Source organism: Vipera ursinii (assembly GCF_947247035.1).
Source record: "Vipera ursinii genome assembly, chromosome: 2".
Classification (NCBI taxonomy): Eukaryota; Metazoa; Chordata; class Lepidosauria; order Squamata; family Viperidae; genus Vipera; species Vipera ursinii.
The window spans coordinates 52,159,160-52,179,989 of NC_139513.1; positions in this window are offsets into that span (position 1 = coordinate 52,159,160).

A 20,830-nucleotide genomic window follows, 5' to 3' on the forward strand; every position below is an offset into this window, starting at 1 on the left:
TCACTCAAGTGCATATTGATCGGAGATTGGCCCCATCGGCTGGCTGATTTCTTGCTTTACACACTATGCCTTGTACAGCAACAAGCAAGAGCCCAGCAGAGCTTCACTGGGGAAGAAGGCTCATTACAAAACTCGACAGGTTGCATCCTGACCAGGTGGCGGCAGTCAGCTCTCACCCAGAGGCTCCAAGGGGGTTGCAAGTGGGTGATGGAGTGTGGGCCCAGGGTGCCGGGTAAAATTGTCAAAATTTCAGGACCTCTTTCCTATGAGGTGACTCTGGATAGGGGGGGGGGATTCTGGATAGAGTCATTCACCGCCATATTGATCAGCTGCAGAAGCGTTTTGCAGAATGGCCACTAAGCGAGGACCTCATGGCAGGTCTGCAAATAGAGCCAGAAACCGGCAGCCAAGCAAGGCAGTTCACACGCTCTGAGGACTCAACCAGTCAGTACAACGGGGAGGTGGTCATAGATGGGCAAAGCTCAGGAGTGCAACATGGGTCCCCTGATGGGGAAAGTCAACCCGAACAAGACAGCCATTGTGCTAACTCTGCTTCTTCTTTGGACTTTGGTCTGGGCCGACCTGGAATGGCCAGCCAAAGGGACTCAAGTCAATCTGACTCACGTGAACTCTGATTCAGTTCTGTTCCTGTTACTTCAATAAAGCAATGTTCCTGTTTGAACCCTCTCGTCTTGCCTCCTGCTTCCAAAGAAGCCACTATACAACAAACACAATGGCTGGAATCTTGAAGGGAGTGACATTTGAGAGGAAACCGCATGATTAGCTCATTGCTTTGTTGACTTGAAGGACTTTGTGTTTTGAATGTTGCTGGACTAGGGATTTCAGTAAGCAATCTAACATGGCAGTTGGTGATGTTGTCAACAGGAATTATCTACACTACAGAATGTGGATGTAACAGAACAATCTTTAATTAGCAGAAAAACACAGTTACACTAGCCCCACTTTACCCTTTTAGAAGCCTGTGGGAAGATGTATTTTGTGATGAAGAGCCAATGAAGGTCCCCTCCCCTTATGGTTGAGTCATCTGGACAGAAATTTCTACATCAGCTCTGCTTTGTCAAATAGTCTCTATTGGATTATTTCCATTTCCAATTATCAAGTGACATTAGCAAGATTATAATGCACCATGGCAACTAGCAACTTTAAAAGCACAGAGTTGGGGGGGGTTGCATGTTTAGTGCAACTATGCCAACTTTATTGTTGACAGATATATACCAGCTCCCCTTCTTTATCTGACTAAAAATTTGGAGTGGGTTATATTTTACTCCCAATACATTAATATGGCACATACCTATTTTGTTGTTGTTGCTGCTGCTGCTGATGGTGTTTAAGGTATATTTCTGGCTAGAGCACCTGCTTTAGAGGAGAGATGGAAAAAATTTCTCTCTTTGGATATATGTTTAATAATACCCATTAATTCAACATGTTATATTGCCTTTGTTTGCCATTAGAGTTGGACAGAAGATGACTTAATGTTTATTGTCGGTACAAATGTAATGGCAAGATTCACTCCAGATAAATATTACCCCCCGTTGATAGGGCTCGCAACTTGGGAGTCCTCCTGGATTCACGGCTCAGTTTGGAAGATCATATAGGAGCCATGACCAGGGGGGCTTTTGCCCAGATTCGCCTGGTGCAGCAGTTGCGTCCCTATCTGGACCGAGATGCTCTATGTACAGTCACTCATGCGCTCGTGACCTCCCGGTTAGACTACTGCAATGCCCTCTACATGGGGCTGCCCTTGAGGACCACCCGAAGGCTTCAACTGGTGCAGAATTCAGCCGCACGAGTTTTGATGGGAGCTTCCCGATACTCCCGTGTAACACCTCTTCTCCGTGCGCTGCATTGGCTTCTGGTTGCCCTCCGGGTGAGATTCAAGGTGCTGGTAATGACCTATAAAGCCCTAAATGGCTTGGGTCTGGACTATCTAAGGGAACACCTGCTGCCAGCATCATCTTCCCATCGTCCTGTGCGCCCCCACAGGGAGGGCCTTCTCAGGGTACTGCCAGTTAATGAATGCCGGCGGGTTATTCCCAGGGGAAGGGTGTTCTCTGTGGGTGCGCCTGCCCTATGGAACCAACTACCCACAGAACTTAGGACTGCCCCCGACCTTCGCTCATTTCGCTGGGACCTGAAAACTTGGCTCTTTGATCTGTTTGGTCCAGACTGTGGGGTTGTTAATTTAACTGGGTTTTAGATTTACTCTTGGGGCTTGAATTTAATTTAATTGTTTTATTTGTTTTTAATTTTTTGTATTCATGGTTTTAGCTGCCCTGTAAACCGCCCTGAGTCCTACGGGAATAGGGCGGTATACAAATACAATAAAATAAATAAATAAATAAATAAATAAATAAATAAATAAATAAATAAATAAATAAATAAATAAATAAATATCTGGATTTCTGTGGCCTCCTGTTTCTACATTTGAAAGTATGGTGTCAAAATACTAAAAGATCTGAAACATGAATGGTTATTGGAAGATGTCTTTTGCTGTCAAAGATTTCTAATGTATTTCTCCAAAAGAATGGCTCAGCTATTTCACAGTGAGAAATAGCCAACCCTAGCAGTTGATTCACTGTCAAGGCTAGAAGGGCAAGGACAGCAGTTGTGGGTTGAGCAAAGAGTGCAGTAGGTGACTAATAAGATGGTCCATGAACTTCAGTTTAAAAATATCTGTGAGAACGGCTATCAATTCACACAGCAATGTTATATTCAGAGAGAGAGAGAGACAGAGACAGAGGCAGAGAGGCAGTGAGATCTGGCAGCAGCATAGAGAAATTGTATTCTTTTCAGGATGGCACTTTCCCTTGATTGTCATCTTTTCTCAGTTAGGAAGATCTAGACTGGAATATTCTTAATCAAATGCTTTGAATATTGGTTGTTAAATATGAAGTGCTAAAATATTATTGGGTGCAATGTATTTCAAGGTTTTTTTCAAGCGTTTTCCACCCAGTGATATATTAGAATGCAGACAAAACAATTCCTTGGCATAATTAAGTAAGATGTTTCCCCATTTGTATCTAAATTTGCATATATATATATTTGGCAAACAGTAAGTTCTCTTCAACCAGGGACGTGGTGGCTCAGTGGGTTAGGATGCTGAGCTTGTCGATCAGAAGGTCGGCAGTTTGGCGGGTCGAATCCCGAGTGCCGCGTAACAGAGTGAGCGCCTGTTACTCGTCCCAGCTTCTGCCAACCTAGCAGTTCGAAAGCACGTAAAAATGCAAGTAGAAAAATAGGGACCACTACGGTGGGAAGGTAACAGCGTTCCATGTGCCTTTGGCGTCTAGTCATGCCGGCCACATGACCATGGAGACGTCCTCGACGGGAGTATCGGGAAGCTCCCATCAAAACTCGTGCGGCTGAATTCTGCACCAGTTGAAGCCTTCGGGTGGTCCTCAAGGGCAGCCCCATGTAGAGGGCATTGCAGTAGTCTAACCGGGAGGTCACGAGCGCATGAGTGACTGTACATAGAGCATCTCGGTCCAGATAGGGACGCAACTGCTGCACCAGGCGAATCTGGGCAAAAGCCCCCCTGGTCATGGCTCCTATATGATCTTCCAAACTGAGCCGTGAATCCAGGAGGACTCCCAAGTTGCGAGCCCTATCAACGGGGGGTAATATTTATCTGGAGTGAATCTTGCCATTACATTTGTACCGACAATAAACATTAAGTCATCTTCTGTCCAACTCTAATGGCAAACAAAGGCAATATAACATGTTGAATTAATGGGTATTATTAAACATATATCCAAAGAGAGAAATTTTTTCCATCTCTCCTCTAAAGCAGGTGCTCTAGCCAGAAATATACCTTAAACACCATCAGCAGCAGCAGCAACAACAACAAAATAGGTATGAGTCGGAAACGACTAGCACGCATGTGCGGGGGAACCTTTACCTTTACCTTTAAGTTCTCTTCAAGGCCTTCGATTCATGTTGGCTTTAAAGAAGCATGTGGGTTACTCAGAGGTTAAGGATGATACTTGCAGTTCTGTTTCGGCAGCCACATAAAGGAGCAAGAAAAGTACATAAATTACAATCCTGGAGATATAAACCTAGGAGAAACTGGGAAATCTCCAAGCAAGTGACCTAGGCACTAGTTTGCTCTGCAACAGTATCTAACTAGGCGTCACTGGAAGACTATTCAGTTGTATTCCAGATTCATTAATACTGAAAAATGTCACATTTTTACAGCCATTAATTCCATTTATTAATTTCTTCCATTTGTATTTAATCTTTGTTCCAGGGTTCCACTATTACCCCCACTAATTTCTGAGAGAGGTGAGGCTGTTGCAATAGGAAGGGCTGCAAAGATTATTCCCCAGGATTCATGGCTAACTGGGAATTCATACCTGGCCCAGGTCATGCTGGCTTCGTGCATAATAAGGCTGAGAAGAAGCTCTAATGTTGACCAAAAGCAGTACATGTTTTTCTTTTGTATAAAATATAATAATGTCTGCTTCTATTACATATCCTTGAGGAATACTGTGTGGAACATAGGTATCCTTGCATTACATTTCCACATGTTTTACATCCTTAACATAAATGATCCAATCATTACTTCATTAACCATTTCTTTTGAATTTCCTTTGAAATTCCTTTTGTCTTCTTGTTATGGGAGCAAATTGGCATGAAAGACCCCAGCAAACCATCTCCACCAATGTGGTTAATTCAAGTGATGGGACACCCACAGGCCCCTTCAGTCTTCCATTATCTTTTCCACTCCAAATTTCCCATGTCATTATTAATGATTTTTTTTAATTTTTCCTTTTCTGTTAAAGAACTTTAAAATGTAGCTTTGAGTGTGTTTAAGTATTTGCCACAAGCAGGGGGCCCACCCAGAGATATCTCTTACAGTAGTCTAAGTTCCTACGTGCTTTAATACAGGCAGTTCTGCAAGACCAATTGCCTGGCTTGTGACAACCAAGAGTTGGAACAAGAGTTAATTTCATTTTCACAGTAACTTAGGGACTAGGAACTCTTATTTCTTCATTGGATAGTTTTCCCCTTTCTTCTCCCAGTAGTACTATCTTTCTCTTTTTTTTCCCAGCCAACTCCCCAGATCCCAGCATGACCCAGATGAAACATTGCTAAAATCTCCTAGATTTACTCAGTCAGTGTACTTTCATACAGCTCAAACATTAAAAAAAATACAGCCTCCTGCCCGCTAAACATTTTAGATTTCAAAATGGATTTCATCTTCCATAGAAAGCAATACTGCCTCCAGCCATGTGTAACTTATTTTTTTTTATCCAATGGAGTATATGGGCTTATAACGAGATCCTGATAGGAACCCGGGTTTAAAACATTATTCACAGCAGGTTATTTGATCTTTATTTGCTGAATGCACTCAGCTGAATCCCTATTTCCAAACAATATGAGAAATAAAATGCCAGACGTGCTTCATTGGCCAGCTAGCTCATCTTGATTTGCAGAGACGATTACATCGCGCCCTCAGCACTTTCAGTCACAGACCATATTCTGGGAACCACGTTCTACTCTCTATTCCTGCATAACCGCATCCTCCAACTTGATATTCTCCAGGTGGACTACAACTCCCACAATTGAATAGGATTTATAGGAATCAAAGGGGAATGAAAGTGGGTGGATCTCAGAGGCAGTGGCAATGGATGATTTCAAACCATGTGCCTGAATCAAATTCTACTGCATTCTCTTGGGTCATTCCTACAAGACCTTTGAGCTCTATCAAACAAGGCCTTTTTGACACATGTGCATATTGCATTTGTCATTGTCATTTTATCTGTTTGTCCTTAACTTCTCTCTTTTGGGACTCTACTGCTTTTGAACATCAAAGTTCAAAGTGCATTGTCATGATAGCCAAGCAGAACTTTGATGTTCATGGTCAGTAGAGTCCAAAAGAAGAATGTTAAAAACAAACAATAACTTCTCAGAGACATTTAGTTGGCCATAGCTGGAAACAAGCTCCTTAACTGTATGGGAGATCTGTGATTTGATAAAAAACTATAAACAGAAATAGGATGTGAGCCTCAAAACCTCACCTTCAGTTGATATCTATCCAGATCAATTAACTTCTGGCACTCCATAAAAGAAATGTTCATTCTAGTGCTTTAGCTTCTTTGAGGATATAATTTTTGAATTTCTAGTCTAGCTTACACCTCAAGAATTTTCTTGTAATTTCCCCTCCAAGTCCTAACTTGGCTCAACCTTGTTTAATCAAGAAAACTACATGGATGAATTTATGCAATCACTTGAAGTTGAGTTGAAACTCAAGGAATTATTTTTACAAATATTCCTATCCCTAGTACTCCTATTTTTTTTCACCCAAATCTAAGACAATACTTTTATCTTCAACCACCCCATAAGTGAGGCAAAATTCAGGAAAGCAGCACTTCAAGATGGGTAGAAGCTGTAACAGACTGAATTAAGAGAAAATAAAAAGAAATAGACTGGATTGGTACAGAACAACACAATCTGGGGAAATTGCCATAGAAGATAGTTCAGCACAACATGAAAAGACCTTCAACTTGTGGGGAAGAAATGCAAACATATCATTTCAGATATTCATCCTGTATCTGTCCATTCTTGGTTAGTTTGTACCATCTTTTGAGTCACTCATAAGAGAAAGTCGAATAATTAGAAAGAATGTGAGAACATCTTTTCTGACTAACACATTTTAATATAGGACATCAGCCCTTTATTGCAGTTCATTTCACCAGATGCATAGAGTGGCTGGACTGTTGTAGGATTTAATTTTGGATGAGGCAAGGAGAGGGAGAGGAAGATAGTTTGGTTATGCAAATGCAGAGAACATGTGAGACAGCCTACAAGCACCTTATCAATTAATAATTGTCATGTATTTAAACACCCGCAGCATTTGTTGAAACCTTTTGAGATAGCCTGAAACCTTTTGATGTGAGTTCAGCAGTCATTCATGCAATCATGTTATTAAAGTCTTGTTTTTCCAATGTAGTAAACATGAGGTCTGCACTAGGGTATCCTAGGCGGGTCAAAGGCTCTGATATTGCTTTGTCCTTGCTTAGACTCCTGAAGTTAAACTTGTGCACAATAATTCTTCTGCTCAAATGTCCCATTTGTCATACATAGAATCCAGAAAGGCATTGCTGGAAGTTACTATAAACTAATATGGTTTTCCTCCTAACGAGGGAACATCAAGCATCCTTAAACTAAAGATGTACAAAAATGTTACCTATCTTAACACTCTGATTCCATCACTTTAAAACATTAAAGCAATAACAATGACCATAAAATTTCTGTCTTTTGTACTAGCATTTGATTTTCTCTTTTCTAATTTTGGAAAATATCTTTCCAGTCAGTAGTTGCTACTAATTGCACATATTTAACACAATCTCATGAAACACCTCAGAACTGTTATATTGACTGATAGCTGTCATATGGGAATTACAGATCCTATAGAAGAAGAACATCTATTAACATATTTCCCCAATGGCTCCATTCCTACATGTTTTATTTTAGAATATTGCAAGTAGATTCTAAAATAAACATTAAATTCACATTTAGCTCAAAATAATGTTCCATACATATTGGCACTGGACAAGTCTCTATTTCTCACCATGGAGAAAGCCTGAAGTACAATTACCAAACACACAAAGAATGCTTCTTCAGATATGTGATAGCTTTGTAGTCACCTAATCATACCAAGTATATAGGCACCTGGTCAGTCCAAGGAACACTTAAAAAGAGGAGAATCCTCTGCAAAGTGAGATCTTTGCTGAAAGCAGCCTGGGCTTTTAAAAGATTGAACAAAGCAGATGAAGACTCTTCAGCCATTTCATACATTTTTAAAAACAAATACAATTCCCTTCAGGTTTGTCTGCTATACAAACAGGTCTTTGGATTTTTAAACACTCACCAAAGCTTGTTGCATTATTCTACCAAAACAGGTAACAGAATGAGGAAGGAGATTTTTGAGAATGCACATCTCTAACCTTAAATTTTACCTTGATATAATAATAATAATAATAATAATAATAATAATAATAATAATAATAATAATAATAACGACAACGATGATGATGATGATGATGCACCTTGGGTACAATCCCAAATCATCTGAAGCACCACTTGAATGTGGTTTCATGTAGATGTTGAAAGGGAAGAGAGTGGGTTGATTCCTGTGGCACCCACACAGGAAGGTCCTAGAGAGTGACCTCACCAAGTAACCCCAACTGGAATTGGTCCCAAAGAAAGGAAGAGAACCACTGTAAAATGGGGTCTGCACTGATACTGTGTTTGACAGTATCAGAAATCCCCTGAGAGATCAAGGAGCACAAGGATGGATGCATTCTACACTGCCATTCTGGTTCTACTGCAAGTCATTATCAAGTGGGATCAAGTCTGTCTCAGTACTGGGTACAATCCAAGCCTGAAATTTGAGTGACAGCACAGACAATTCTTCCACTTTCTCAGGAGTTCTTGCTCTGAAATACATCCCAGATTACACCCCAAGACTGTGTCCAGGACCCCTCAGCTTGCTTAGTCTATATCAGGCATGTCAAACTAGTGATGTCACGTGACGTTGTGTGACATATCACAACTTTTTCCCCATTGCTGGCAATGGGGTGGGCACAACTTCGGCATGACGCATCTGGCCCACGGGCCGATAGTTTGACATGCTTGGTCTATATTGTTGTGTTGTGTTGTGTTGTATTGTATTGTATTGTATTGTATTGTATTGTATTGTATTGTATTATATACAGTTTACATTAAATAAAGGCATGCTTTATTTTTCAAAAAGTATGATTAAATACCCTTAATGACAGATCCTCATATGTTCAAGTAAATCATGAAGTGCTGAATTATCAGTTTTGATGAGATACAGGAAGTACCTTTCATTTGAGGGAATGTTGGCAGGGGTGGCTACTTAAACAGGCAATAATTAGCATATGATTAAAGTAGGATGTGAATACTTTAAATACAAATTAATGAATAGCAAACCCTTTCCTGACAGATTTCTGTAAGACCTGCTTCCAAGTATTAATAAATTTTGGATTGCAGCCAAGAAGGAGAGAAATGCATGTTCTCTTCTGCAGCCTTCCCCTAAATACTCCCATAACTCAGTTCAGCTTAAGAGTGTCCAATCCGTAGACATCCTTAACAAGCAAGTAAACTTGGCAACTATTGAAATCCATACACACTGAGTAGCTACTGCTGTCACTCATTTGTTTTGTGTACTTCCTGTGAATTTCAGGCTGAAGTTTTATATTCCTCCAAGCTTCCAGAATCCTCTTCAGGAGCTCGCTTAGCCCCAGGCAGCTGTCAGTTATTTATTTCTTGTTGGCATCAAAGTCAGGAGAACCCCTGCTAAGTTGGTGACAGGCCCCTCCTGATTTGTGGAGTCTGCTTAGAAAGACAACCTGTCATCTAAATTGTGTAGGAATGGTGGGCAGGGGAGAATGAGCAGGAAGGGAGATGCTGGAGAAGATCACCTGACTTCCCACACAGCTGAGGTGTCTAGAACACACTGGCTGCCAAAGGAAATCTGTCAATCAAGCTTAGCTTACATACAATTTGCTTTCCTGAAGGCCTGGACAGAAAAAATACAAAGACTAAGAATACCTTGTGATAAGCTTGACACCTATTATTTGTATGTAGTGATAAGTGTGATGTCACTTAAAAATAAAGTTGAACATGAGAATAAATGAAAGACTTTACAGTTTGAAAACACTAAAGTCATAGCAATAGACTTAGGTTTATATAATACAAAGATGAGAGATGGAAATCCCGGTCCATTATTACATAGTCTGTTGTGAAAGCAAAAGAAGGTTTCTTAATGTTTAAAAACGGGAGTAGGCAACATTTTTCCCTTCTGTGTCTCACTTTGAAATTGTTGAGTTTTGTTGGATATCTGAGAGCCTATGACACGGTGTTATCAAAGTGGTTAGGGAGGATACTTCTGACCTCCCCTCCCCACCTTTTATATAATATTGGTGCAAAAGAAGGGCAAAGTGGGCATGCTGGATTTTGCAGAAGCTTAACTCCATCCAATATGCTCTTTATCTGTTTTTTTTTTAAAAAAAAACACATTGAAATTCAGTGACCCAAATTCAACACTGTAATTGGAGGCTACTCTGGAAACTGCAAAAATGTGCCTGAGGCAGCAATGTCTGTAGAGGATATTTATGTGCATGTGTACATTTGCAAGATGGCAGGAATGACATTGCAATGTACAAAAGGAACAAGGTGTCCATCATGATGTGATGCCCACCATCTTGTAGATTTTGACTAATCCCCTGAGGATGCCAGTGGTTTGAAGACTGTATTCTGGGGTTAAGCATGGAGAAAATAATCAACAAGTGCTAGAAAAATGGTTTATTGTGCTAAGTATTAGGAAGTTTTAATTCAAGTCCTTCCTTCTTCAAAAGGAAACTATAATAAAAACAAGCATATACCCTACTAACTGAGTAATCTTCAATCTTTTATATTTGGAGAGTTTCTTGCTGTTGATAGCTTTATCCATTATTCCTAAAATGTTTTGCATTGGCTTGCATTCATAAATAAATATCTTAACATTCATACATAATTATCCTGTATTAACTGTTTAGGATGGTTAAGGTTTATTAAATTTATATGCCGCCCTTCTCCCTGAGGACTCAGGGCGGCTCACAACAATAAAAAGTTAAAAAGATATAAATACAAAAATTAAAAGAGGATTAAACAATATAAGAAATAAGAACAATTTAAACCAATAAAAAACCAAATTTAAACACCATGATCATTCCAGGCCCGCTTGTTGGAATAACAAGGTCTTTAGGTCACGGTGAAAGGACCGAAAGTCAGGGGCCATCTAGACATTTGTAATACAAAATGTCAAAGTGAAATAAGGCAGAGATAAAGCATTTTATCAAGTGTTGATTTTAATTGTTATCATTATTGTAAAATTCTTCAAGATCTTTCCTGGGAAAAAATATCATTAAGCCAATTGACAATCTTGCAGTGCAAACAACTTTTTCTTGACCCTAAATGCAATGTTGAACATGAGCAAAACTCATCTATGTTGACATTACATCTGCATATTGAGAACATATTAAAATTAGTTGATATTAAATATGTTTTTTTTCAACCCAACCAAACACAGGAAAGACATTATGAAATGAGGCTCAGGACTTTGTCGATTTCTTTGTCTCCAGGATAATTGTCCAAAAGTTGAATAAAAGCAGATTGTAGTTGGTGTTGGAGAAATAACCTGGTGAAAAAAACAAAAAACAAAACAAAACAAAACACCCTTAAATTGGGTCAGATCCTTCTGGAAAAGGCAATATTGGTATCTATATTGTTACTAATTGTCCCATTTTTAACACCCCCCCTTCCTCCCTCCTCTTGATAACCTGCCGTCTGCTGTGGCCACTATTAGTATAGAGGGTTGAGGCTCCAGGAGCCATCTTCCACTTGGTTTTCCTACTTAATACATTCTAAAACTAAGGCAGTACTTTGCAAACTTGGTCTTATTCCATTCTACAAGAAATCTGTACATTAATCACTGTGGAGGAAATGATGAATCTTCTGACAAGTGCTAGTATTTTATGTTCTGTGTCTATATTTATAGCTATATCTTTGAAAAATGTGAAAGATAAAGTGCCTTTGAATCAAGTTTAAGCCATGGTAGCTTTGTGGGATATGCTTTTGACTTTCCAAACCAGCCTAAAGTTCAGGACTTTACTGGTCATTTCCCATCCAAGGACTCACCAGTTCTAACCCTACTTAACTCTTTGATGTCATTCCTATCTTTTTACTATATTGTCACTGATGGACCAGTAGTGCCCTTAAGAGTAGGAAATCCGTTGGCACTCTGCTGTGTGATGACCTGTTGAGCATTAGGATTATTTTTTTTTAAAAAAATAATCAATTAATAGGCAGAATCTCATGAGATCACAAAACCTCTTAAGATTTGGTTTTCCCATATGAAATTTTAGAAAAGAAACCCAGTAGATTTCAAGCAAGAATAGTAGAGACTTTACCCAGCATACACATGTATACTCTTCAATGGTTTCTTGAGAAAACCTAAAATCAGACTCCATCAATGCACTGACTTCAGTATATAAACTGTATTTATCATTCCTACTCTCTGGACCTGAGATGCCAGCACATGCCTCAAACACTGTTTCCAAAAATAATAATGTGGAGAGACACTGGAAGTTATTCAATACAATGGAATTCCAAGAATGTTTTGAAAAACAAAAACCAAGGTCTCAGCTTCTTTCAGATAAATCACTTATCACATCATATTCCAGAGAGTCATTTATCACTTTTTTTATCCATGTTTAGACAGAAATTGGAAGACTGAAATACTTAATCAATGAGCTATAATTATACCAACCTCATAAAATCTTTCTCCCTCTGAATTATTAGAGTTGCTGGGGAAATTGTGATGTCAAGCCTCACTGTAGAGATTCCAAATTTTGGCAAGAATAGCTCTATGACCAGATGAGGTCTAGATCTCAGGTGGCATTAGACGAAAACATTGATCCTGGCATTGGCTTGTCTCCATGAATCTGTCTTCATTGATCATTCACTTGCTCTCTGTTCACTATGCCTTCATAAGAAGTTAGTCAGCCTTTTTCTCTTGTTCTTATAACTGCTCTCTACTGTCTTGAAAAGAGCAGCTGAAGAAGCATTAAGAGGGAAGGGGGAAATGCCCAGGATGAGGTGGGATTATTCCATTTGCAGGAGAAACACCCAATGGGGGGATTCAGCTGGTTCACACCACTTTGGCAGAACTGGTAGCTAATTTTTTTTGTTGCCCAGGCCCAGAATTGACTTCCAGAAGCAGCATCCTCACAGAGAACTGGTTGTTCACATATTTGAATCCCACCACTGGAAACACCTGACTTTAGAAGAAGACATCAATTTTTAAATAGCCACCAGAATGTTTTGATAGAAGGACTTCAGAAGGAGAAAAGAATAGTGGGGGGAAGACAATATCTAATTTTCCAATGGGCAGCAGACTTTCAAACTGGCACCATCATCTTATATTACTTAATTATAATATATATTACAATATAATTAGGAATACAGTATAATTTGGGGAAAGTGGCTAATTGGGTTAGCATCCTCTATGGTGAGAGCATACAGGTCAGTCAGAGCATCTACAAGTACAAGTCAACTCAGAATGACCCAGCCAGCAGAAAAAGCAAGGAGAGGCAATCTTTCTTCTTCTTTTTTTCTTACTCTCTCCCACTTCAACCATGATGCCGCTGCTCTAGAGAAGTCACAAAGCCTCCATAGCAGAAAGTTTAAGGGGGTACAATAAAGTGAAAGAGGAATTTGAAAGTCTCACTTTCTGCACTGCTGCATCAGTAGAAATGTTCCATTGGATTTTTAAAAATTGGTTAATAATTAATAATTGATCCCTAATCCCAGTGACAACATAGATAGATTTTCTCCAGGATAATCTATCCCTAGCCTATTCTTTCAAGTCTCATAATGGTGCATTCATCAGTACTGTAAATGAGTCCCCAAAGCTGCTGGTCATCCTCCTCTTCTCTTTTCTTCCATTTTTCTGAGCATTACAGCCTTTTCTAGAGAGGTGGGTCTTTGGTTAATGTGTCCAAAGGGGGATAATTTGACTGGCCTTTTGTATCTCAAATATGAGGACTTTCTGTTGGTTTGTTCGATGATCCACTGCTTTGATCTTTCACTGTCCACAAAATTGACACCAAGCTGGCAGGAATAGCCAATACTCCTGAAGATAGGCTTAAGATACAGGAGGATCTGGACAGACTCGAACACTGGGCACTATCTAACAAAATGAAATTCAATGGTGAAAAAAGTAAGGTTCTGCATTTAGGCAGGAAAAATCAAATGCACAGGTATAGTATAGGTGGTACCTTGCTCAATAGTAGTAACTGTGAGAAAGATCTCGGAGTCCTAGTGGACAATCACTTAAATATGAGCCAGCAGTGTGCTGCAGCTGCCAAAAAAGCCAACACAGTGCTAGGCTGTATTAACAGAGGGATAGAATCAAGATCACGTGAAGTACTAATACCAATTTACAATGCCCTGGTAAGGCCACACCTGGAATACTGCATCCAGTTTTGGTCACCACGATGTAAAAAAGATGTCGAGACTCTAGAAAGAGTACAGAGAAGAGCAACAAAGATGATTGGGGGACTGAAGGCTAAAACATATAGGGAACGGTTGCTGGAATTGGGTATGTGTAGTTTAATGAAGAGAAGGGTGAGGGATGACATGATAGCAGTATTCCAATATCTCAGGGGCTGCCACAAAGAAGAGGGAGCCAGGCTGTTCTCCAGAGCACCTGAGAGCAGGACAAGAAGCAATGGATGGAAACTAGTCAAGGAGAGAAGCAACCTAGAACTAAGGAGAAATTTCCTGACAGTTAGAACAATTAATCAGTGGAACAACCTGCCTCCAGAAGTGGTGAATGCTCCAACACTGGAAGTTTTTAAGAAGAGACTGGACAGCCATTTGTCTGAAATAGTATAGGGTTTCCTGCCTTAGCAGGGGGTTGGACTAGATGACCTCCAAAGTCCCTTCCAACTACTACTACTACTTCTTCTTCTTCTTCTTCTTCTTCTTCTTCTTATTATTATTATTATTATTATTATTATTATTATTATTATTATTATTATTATTATTATTATTATTATTATTATTATTATTTTCTCAGGATTTTTCTCCAACCCCAAAGTTTGAAAGTGTCAATAAGCTCCCCATACCGCTTCTTTAAAGTCCATTGTTCATTTCCGTAGAGTGTCATAGAGAATACCATGGATTGGACATTTTTTATCTTTATTAAGGTATAGACACATTACAACAATTAAATATCTTCCACTGGATTAGAAGCTTCCAAAAATGGAAGAAGCCGTCCCATTCATAGAAAGATGTCCCTGAATCCAAGCCAGCAACTCCCCCCCAAAATGAAAACACACTTCTTCAGAAAACATAAATTTTGCTGATGTAATTACATTGACTATAGAAAATTTCTCCCTTTCTGTCTCCCTTTCTTTTATGCATATATGATCCAGTGGAATTTATTTTGTGTTCAGTATTTGGATGTTTCCATCTTTCATTGATCAAATTGCTATTTTTTTTCTATCTTTATTTTTTTAGTGCAGTACTGTTTATGCAAAAAGGAGGAGCAGAACATCTTACCATGAATCCTGAAAGATTATTTCCTTGAATTTCTCTCTGGATGCATAAAGGAAAGGGACTGTCATACCACTGACAGTGCCAATAGGGTGTTAATGGCCACATAAACTGGAAAAGGCCATTCAAAACGTCACATGTAAAAAACAAAAAAACAGCAAAAAATAAAAAGGATCACACAGGTTGCCCTTTAAATGTGCTGTGACATGGAGTGGAAGGTTTAAAAGCATATTTCTGGGCAATTAATTCGAGCAATAATTCTAGTAGCTAAGGTTGTCATTTGTGAATACAGGGTGGTTCGTGGCTAGTGCAACCAGCAAAGGGAAAGGAAAGTCCTTAAAGGTCAGAAGTGGATGTTAAAATATTTTGACAATTCACATCAATGAGGCTGGCTTAATGAAATGCTTTAGCCAATATCTTTTATGAGGATTGAAATAGTATGTATTCATTTCTCTCCAGTATGCTAGTCAGTAACTATTGGCTAAGATACTGGATTGGCCATTAATTACCATTGCACACCTGTTGAATGAAGCTATCTATCAAGCTTCATGGCCAGTTATTTATTTATTTATTTATTTATTTATTTATTTATTTATTTATTTATTTATTATTGGGACTTATATGCTGCCCTATCTCCCGAAGGACTCAGGGCGGCTAACAACAATTTGTTGTTGTTGTTGTTAGTTGCGAATTCGTGTCCGACCCATCGCGACTCCATGGACAATGTTCCTCCAGGCCTTCCTGTCCTCTACCATCTTCTGGAGTCCATTTAAGCTCACACGTACTGCTTCAGTGACTCCATCCAGCCACCTCATTCTCTGTCGTCCCCTTCTTCTCTTGCCCTCAATCTTTCCCAGCATTAGGTTCTTCTCCAGTGAGTCTTTCCTTCTCATTAGGTGGCCAAAGTATTTGAGTTTTAACTTCAAGATCTGGCCTTCTAAAGAGCAGTCAGGGTTGATCTCCTCTAGGACTGACCGGTTTGATTGCCTTGCAGTCCAAGGGACTCGCAGGAGTCTTCTCCAGCACCAGAGTTCAAAGGTCTCAATTCTTTGGCGCTCAGCCTTTCTTATGGTCCAACTTTCACTGCCATACATTGCAACTGGGAAGACCATAGCCTTGACTATACACACTTTTGTTGACAGGATACAGAAGTTAAAATTAAAATTAAAATTAAAGGCCCCTGTAGAATAAATAAAAATTAAAATTAAAATAAATGAAAAATTAGAGTTAAAAATTAAAAAACATAATTAAAATCCCTGTCAGTCCAGGTCAGCCAGGTGGAAAAGGAAAGTTTTGAGGCTGCGGCGAAAGGACTGGAGATCTGGGGCCATCCGAAGCTCAGGGGGGAGCTGGTTCCATAGGGCTGACCCTCTCACAGAGAAGGCTCTCCCCCTGGGGGTTGCTAGCCGACATTGTCTAGCTGACGGTACCCTGACGAGGCCTTCTCTGTGTGAGCGTACTGGGCGATGGGAAGTCGTTCCCGGCAGCAGATGGTCCTGCAAGTATCCCGGGCCTAAGCCATGTAGGACTTTAAAGGTAAGTACCAGCACCTTAAATCTCACCCGGAGGGCAACCGGTAACCAATGCAGCTCACGCAGGAGGGGTGTAATATGGGAGTATCAGGTTGCTCCCATCACTACCCGCACGGCCGCATTCTGCACCAGCTGAAGCCTCCGAGTGGTCTTCAAGGGTAGCCCCATGTAGAAAGCATTGCAGTAATCTATACGGGAGGTAACGAGTGCGTGGGTGACTGTATGTAGGGCATCTCGGTCCAGAAAGGGGCGCAACTGGCTTACCAGGCGAACCTGGGCAAATGACCCCTAGCCACGACTCCAATATGATCTTCAAAACTGAGTCGTGAATCCAGGAGGACGCCTAGATTGCATGCTCTATCAACGGGAGGTAATATCTCTCCTCTTATAACCAAAGATGGAACCTCTTAGACTAAACGAGATGCCGGTACGTAAAGCCACTCAGTCTTCGCTGGGTTGAGCCGGAGCCTGTTCTTCCCCATCCAAATCTGTACCGCTTCCAGGCAACGGGACATCACATCGAGGGCATCACTGGGTTGTTTCGGGGTGGAGATGAAAAGCTGGGTATCATCAGCATATTGATGATACCTGACCCCGAAGCCACGGATTGTCTCTCCCAGCGGCCTCATATAGATGTTGAACAGGAGAGGCGAGAGTACCAACCCCTGGGGCACCCAACAGCTAAGGGGCCTAGGGGTTGACCTCTGCCCCCCTGCCAACACCGTCTGCGAACATGGTAAACCAGTATTAGGAATTGCTTTAAAACAATTCTAAAATGGGCAATAAAATAAAGAAATGAGCCTGAGCTCAGCTTCTTTTTCCACTCAGTCATCACAAGGGATATCCAGAAGAAATGTCTGCCAAATTTCTAATTATATTGTAGGCAGGCTGGCAATTTCTTGTGGAAAAATCAAGAAGTTCTAGAAAGAAGGGAGGGAGGGAAAGAATTTTGTTTAATCAGACATAGGACATGCAAGTCCCAGAATGGAAATAATGTGAAGGGGTGAATATAGATATACAAAGTTTTCAGAAATGCTGAAAAGGAAAAAAAAATGTACATGGAGGGAAATGGAAAAAGGAAATGGAAGGAGGGGCGTATAATGCAAGAAGAATAAAGGTGATCACAACCATATAGGAATTCTGTCAGAAAGGCTAAAGCCAGAATGAGGTGATGCTTGCAAGAAATACCCAAAACAATAAAAATGCATTGTGAGGTATGTCAGAAAGAAAAAAGAAGGCAATGAATCTGTTCTCAGGAGAAAGGAATGAATTAGTAACAGGTGATAAGAAGGCAGAATGGCTTAACTCATGTTTTATATCTTTTTCAGAAAGGAAATAAAGTCTTAGCTGCCCCCTCCCCCCCATTAGATAAAAGAAGACATTGAAGTTGAAAATAGACAAAGAGAAGTTAAAAGAACACTTGGGTAATTTAAATAAATTCAGATCTTCAGGAGAAGATGAATTACATCCTAAGGTACTGGAAACAGTCACAGATCTGTACAGGTACTGTAGATCCTGGAGAACTCCTGGAGACTTGTAGATGTTCCAGAAATTATAAATGTGTCAACTTGAATTTTGTTAGGCAATTCCTCACATGGCAACTGGTTGCCAAGTACCTAAATTTTGAACATTTGACCATGGGGACACTACCATGTTCATAAGTTGTAAGCGACATTGTAACTTTGAACACTTCGAAGACTATCTGTAGACATCTGAAGTCAGTTCCAATTCTATAATTAACACTTTAGATTTTTCTTACTCTGTATCAGAAATTTCAGAATTGCTATTTATCAGGATAAACACCAGCTTCTAAGTGTTCATAGGTAATACACGGTATACCAAAGCTCACATGAAACAAACATGACCTGGAATGCAAAACAACAACAAAAGCAAAACAAAACAAAAAAAAACAAATCAAACCCTTTGATACAAGCTTGGAACAATTTACATTTTATTTTAAACTGGATGTGAACTGACTGTATTATTTGCCTACCTCCCTAGTAGATCAAACCTTATAAGTATACTTATTCTGATAAGTAGGACTGAATATTTTTAATTTCTTGATTAGAAGCTTTTGAGTGGTGAGTTGGTGAAACAACTCACTATAGACCACATCTGGATTTCTCAAATGGGAAAAGTGATTCCTATTGCAGTGGTATTGGCATGCTCTCACCTTTTTCGCAGTGTAACAAAATCAACCATCTCATGCTGCAACATCACAACTCATGGAGATAAGCCATAGGAATTTTGTTGCAATGCAGTGATGCTGCTTTTAACCCTCTGAGCCCCCCTGTTCTCCCCATGAATGCTGCTCACGTATGAATTTGATACATATGAGAAGAAGGTGACTTAAATAAAGAGGGAACAATTTTAAAAATCTAAATTGTGCATGTGTTTCAGTAGGTAAATTTAGTGAATGTTTTTACTAAAACACACCCATCCAGTTGTGTTATAATTTACTGTAGTCACTACAGTATTTTTCTTCAGTAACATGTAGTACAAACTCCTAGTTTCATCAAAGTAGCCAGCGCAAGTCATGCAATTGCTATATTTAATCCTAAAAGGACATTTTTGTGCATGCATTTTGGGCTTAAATAGCTTGAGAAAGTAAGTTTGCATGATGAACAATTATACAGCATGCCCTCTTATTTTATTTTATTTTGTTGAAAGAGGCCCAATATGCATAAAACAATCTGTCTCTCCAAACCCATTTTTCACCTGCAGTTCTTCAGGAAGGCAAAATAAATGAACACATGGATATACATGCACAATTAAGCCTTTGCTACACAATATTAGAAACCTCCTGGAAAATGGAAAGAGAGAAAAATCAATACAGAATTTCCCAAATCAGCAGCAGTCATCAATCCCCTTTGCCCTGTGTAAATATAATGTTCTCACATCCCCATCTCTGCTCCAGCCAAATCACAGAAAAAGTGGGACATAGATGCAGTTCTTTGATTCCCTTTGGATCAGCTGAGAAAAGCCTGATGTCCTCTTATAATAATAAGAGAGCTAAGTGCAGTGTCCCAAGTCTGTACGTAGAATTGGAGGTATCACGGCAACGTTTCAACGAAATTTCATCCGTCATCCTCAGGCTGGTGACTTCAGCTTTGTTCTTCTGGGAGAAGTATATATATACATATATACATATACATATACATATACATATACATATACATATACATATACATATACATATACATATACATATACATATACATATATATATACTTATATATAAGTATATATATATATAAAGTGTTTGTTAAGTATTTAGAATACCTTGCTAGGCCCCAAATACGGGACAAATCTTGTTTCCTATTTCAGCCTAACCCAAGGCCATCCACAGGCAGTAGTCACAACAGTGACAGCTCATATTTGTGTAAATATTTTATTTTAGCAATCCCCCCACCCCCCAAAAAAATTGCACACACACACACACACACACACATATATATACTATATATATACAAATTATACAAATTGCTAATAAAGAATTTGGGAGGCTAAGATGATCATTTCGAACTATTTATGTTCTCATCAGTTAGTCATACCCTTTATCTGAGATTCTTTATTAGCAATTTGAATAATTTGCACAAATAATGAGCTGTCATAAGTTGACTAGTTCCTGTGGATAAGCCCTGAGCCGGGCCAAAACAGGAATGAAAGAGTTAATTAGCAAGGTCCATTCAAAAAACCTTGACAAATACTTAAACATATATATATATATATATATATATATATATATATATATATATATATATATATATATATATATATATATATATACTTAATAGTTTTAAAAATACGAATCCCAGGCATATTTATTTAAAGTATAAAATCTTTGAGCACCAGGATGGATAAAAAACAGTCATTTATTGCTAAAAGATCATAATACGCAATAAAAAGTAACTGTTTAAAGCATATCTACCTAATCTAAGCTTTCGCTGGTCCTCTGCCAGCATCATCAGAGAAAGCATTGAAGGTTTGAAAAAACATTGGTAAGCCTGTTTGGTTTCGCGCTCTGCTCATTGGCCATGTGATGGACCTTGCTAGCCAATCGTGATTGTTCTGACTGTCTCGCATCACTTCCCTTGCAATCTGGTCTTACTGTCCCCTTTTTTAAAATCCCTTTTTTTAAATTTCTC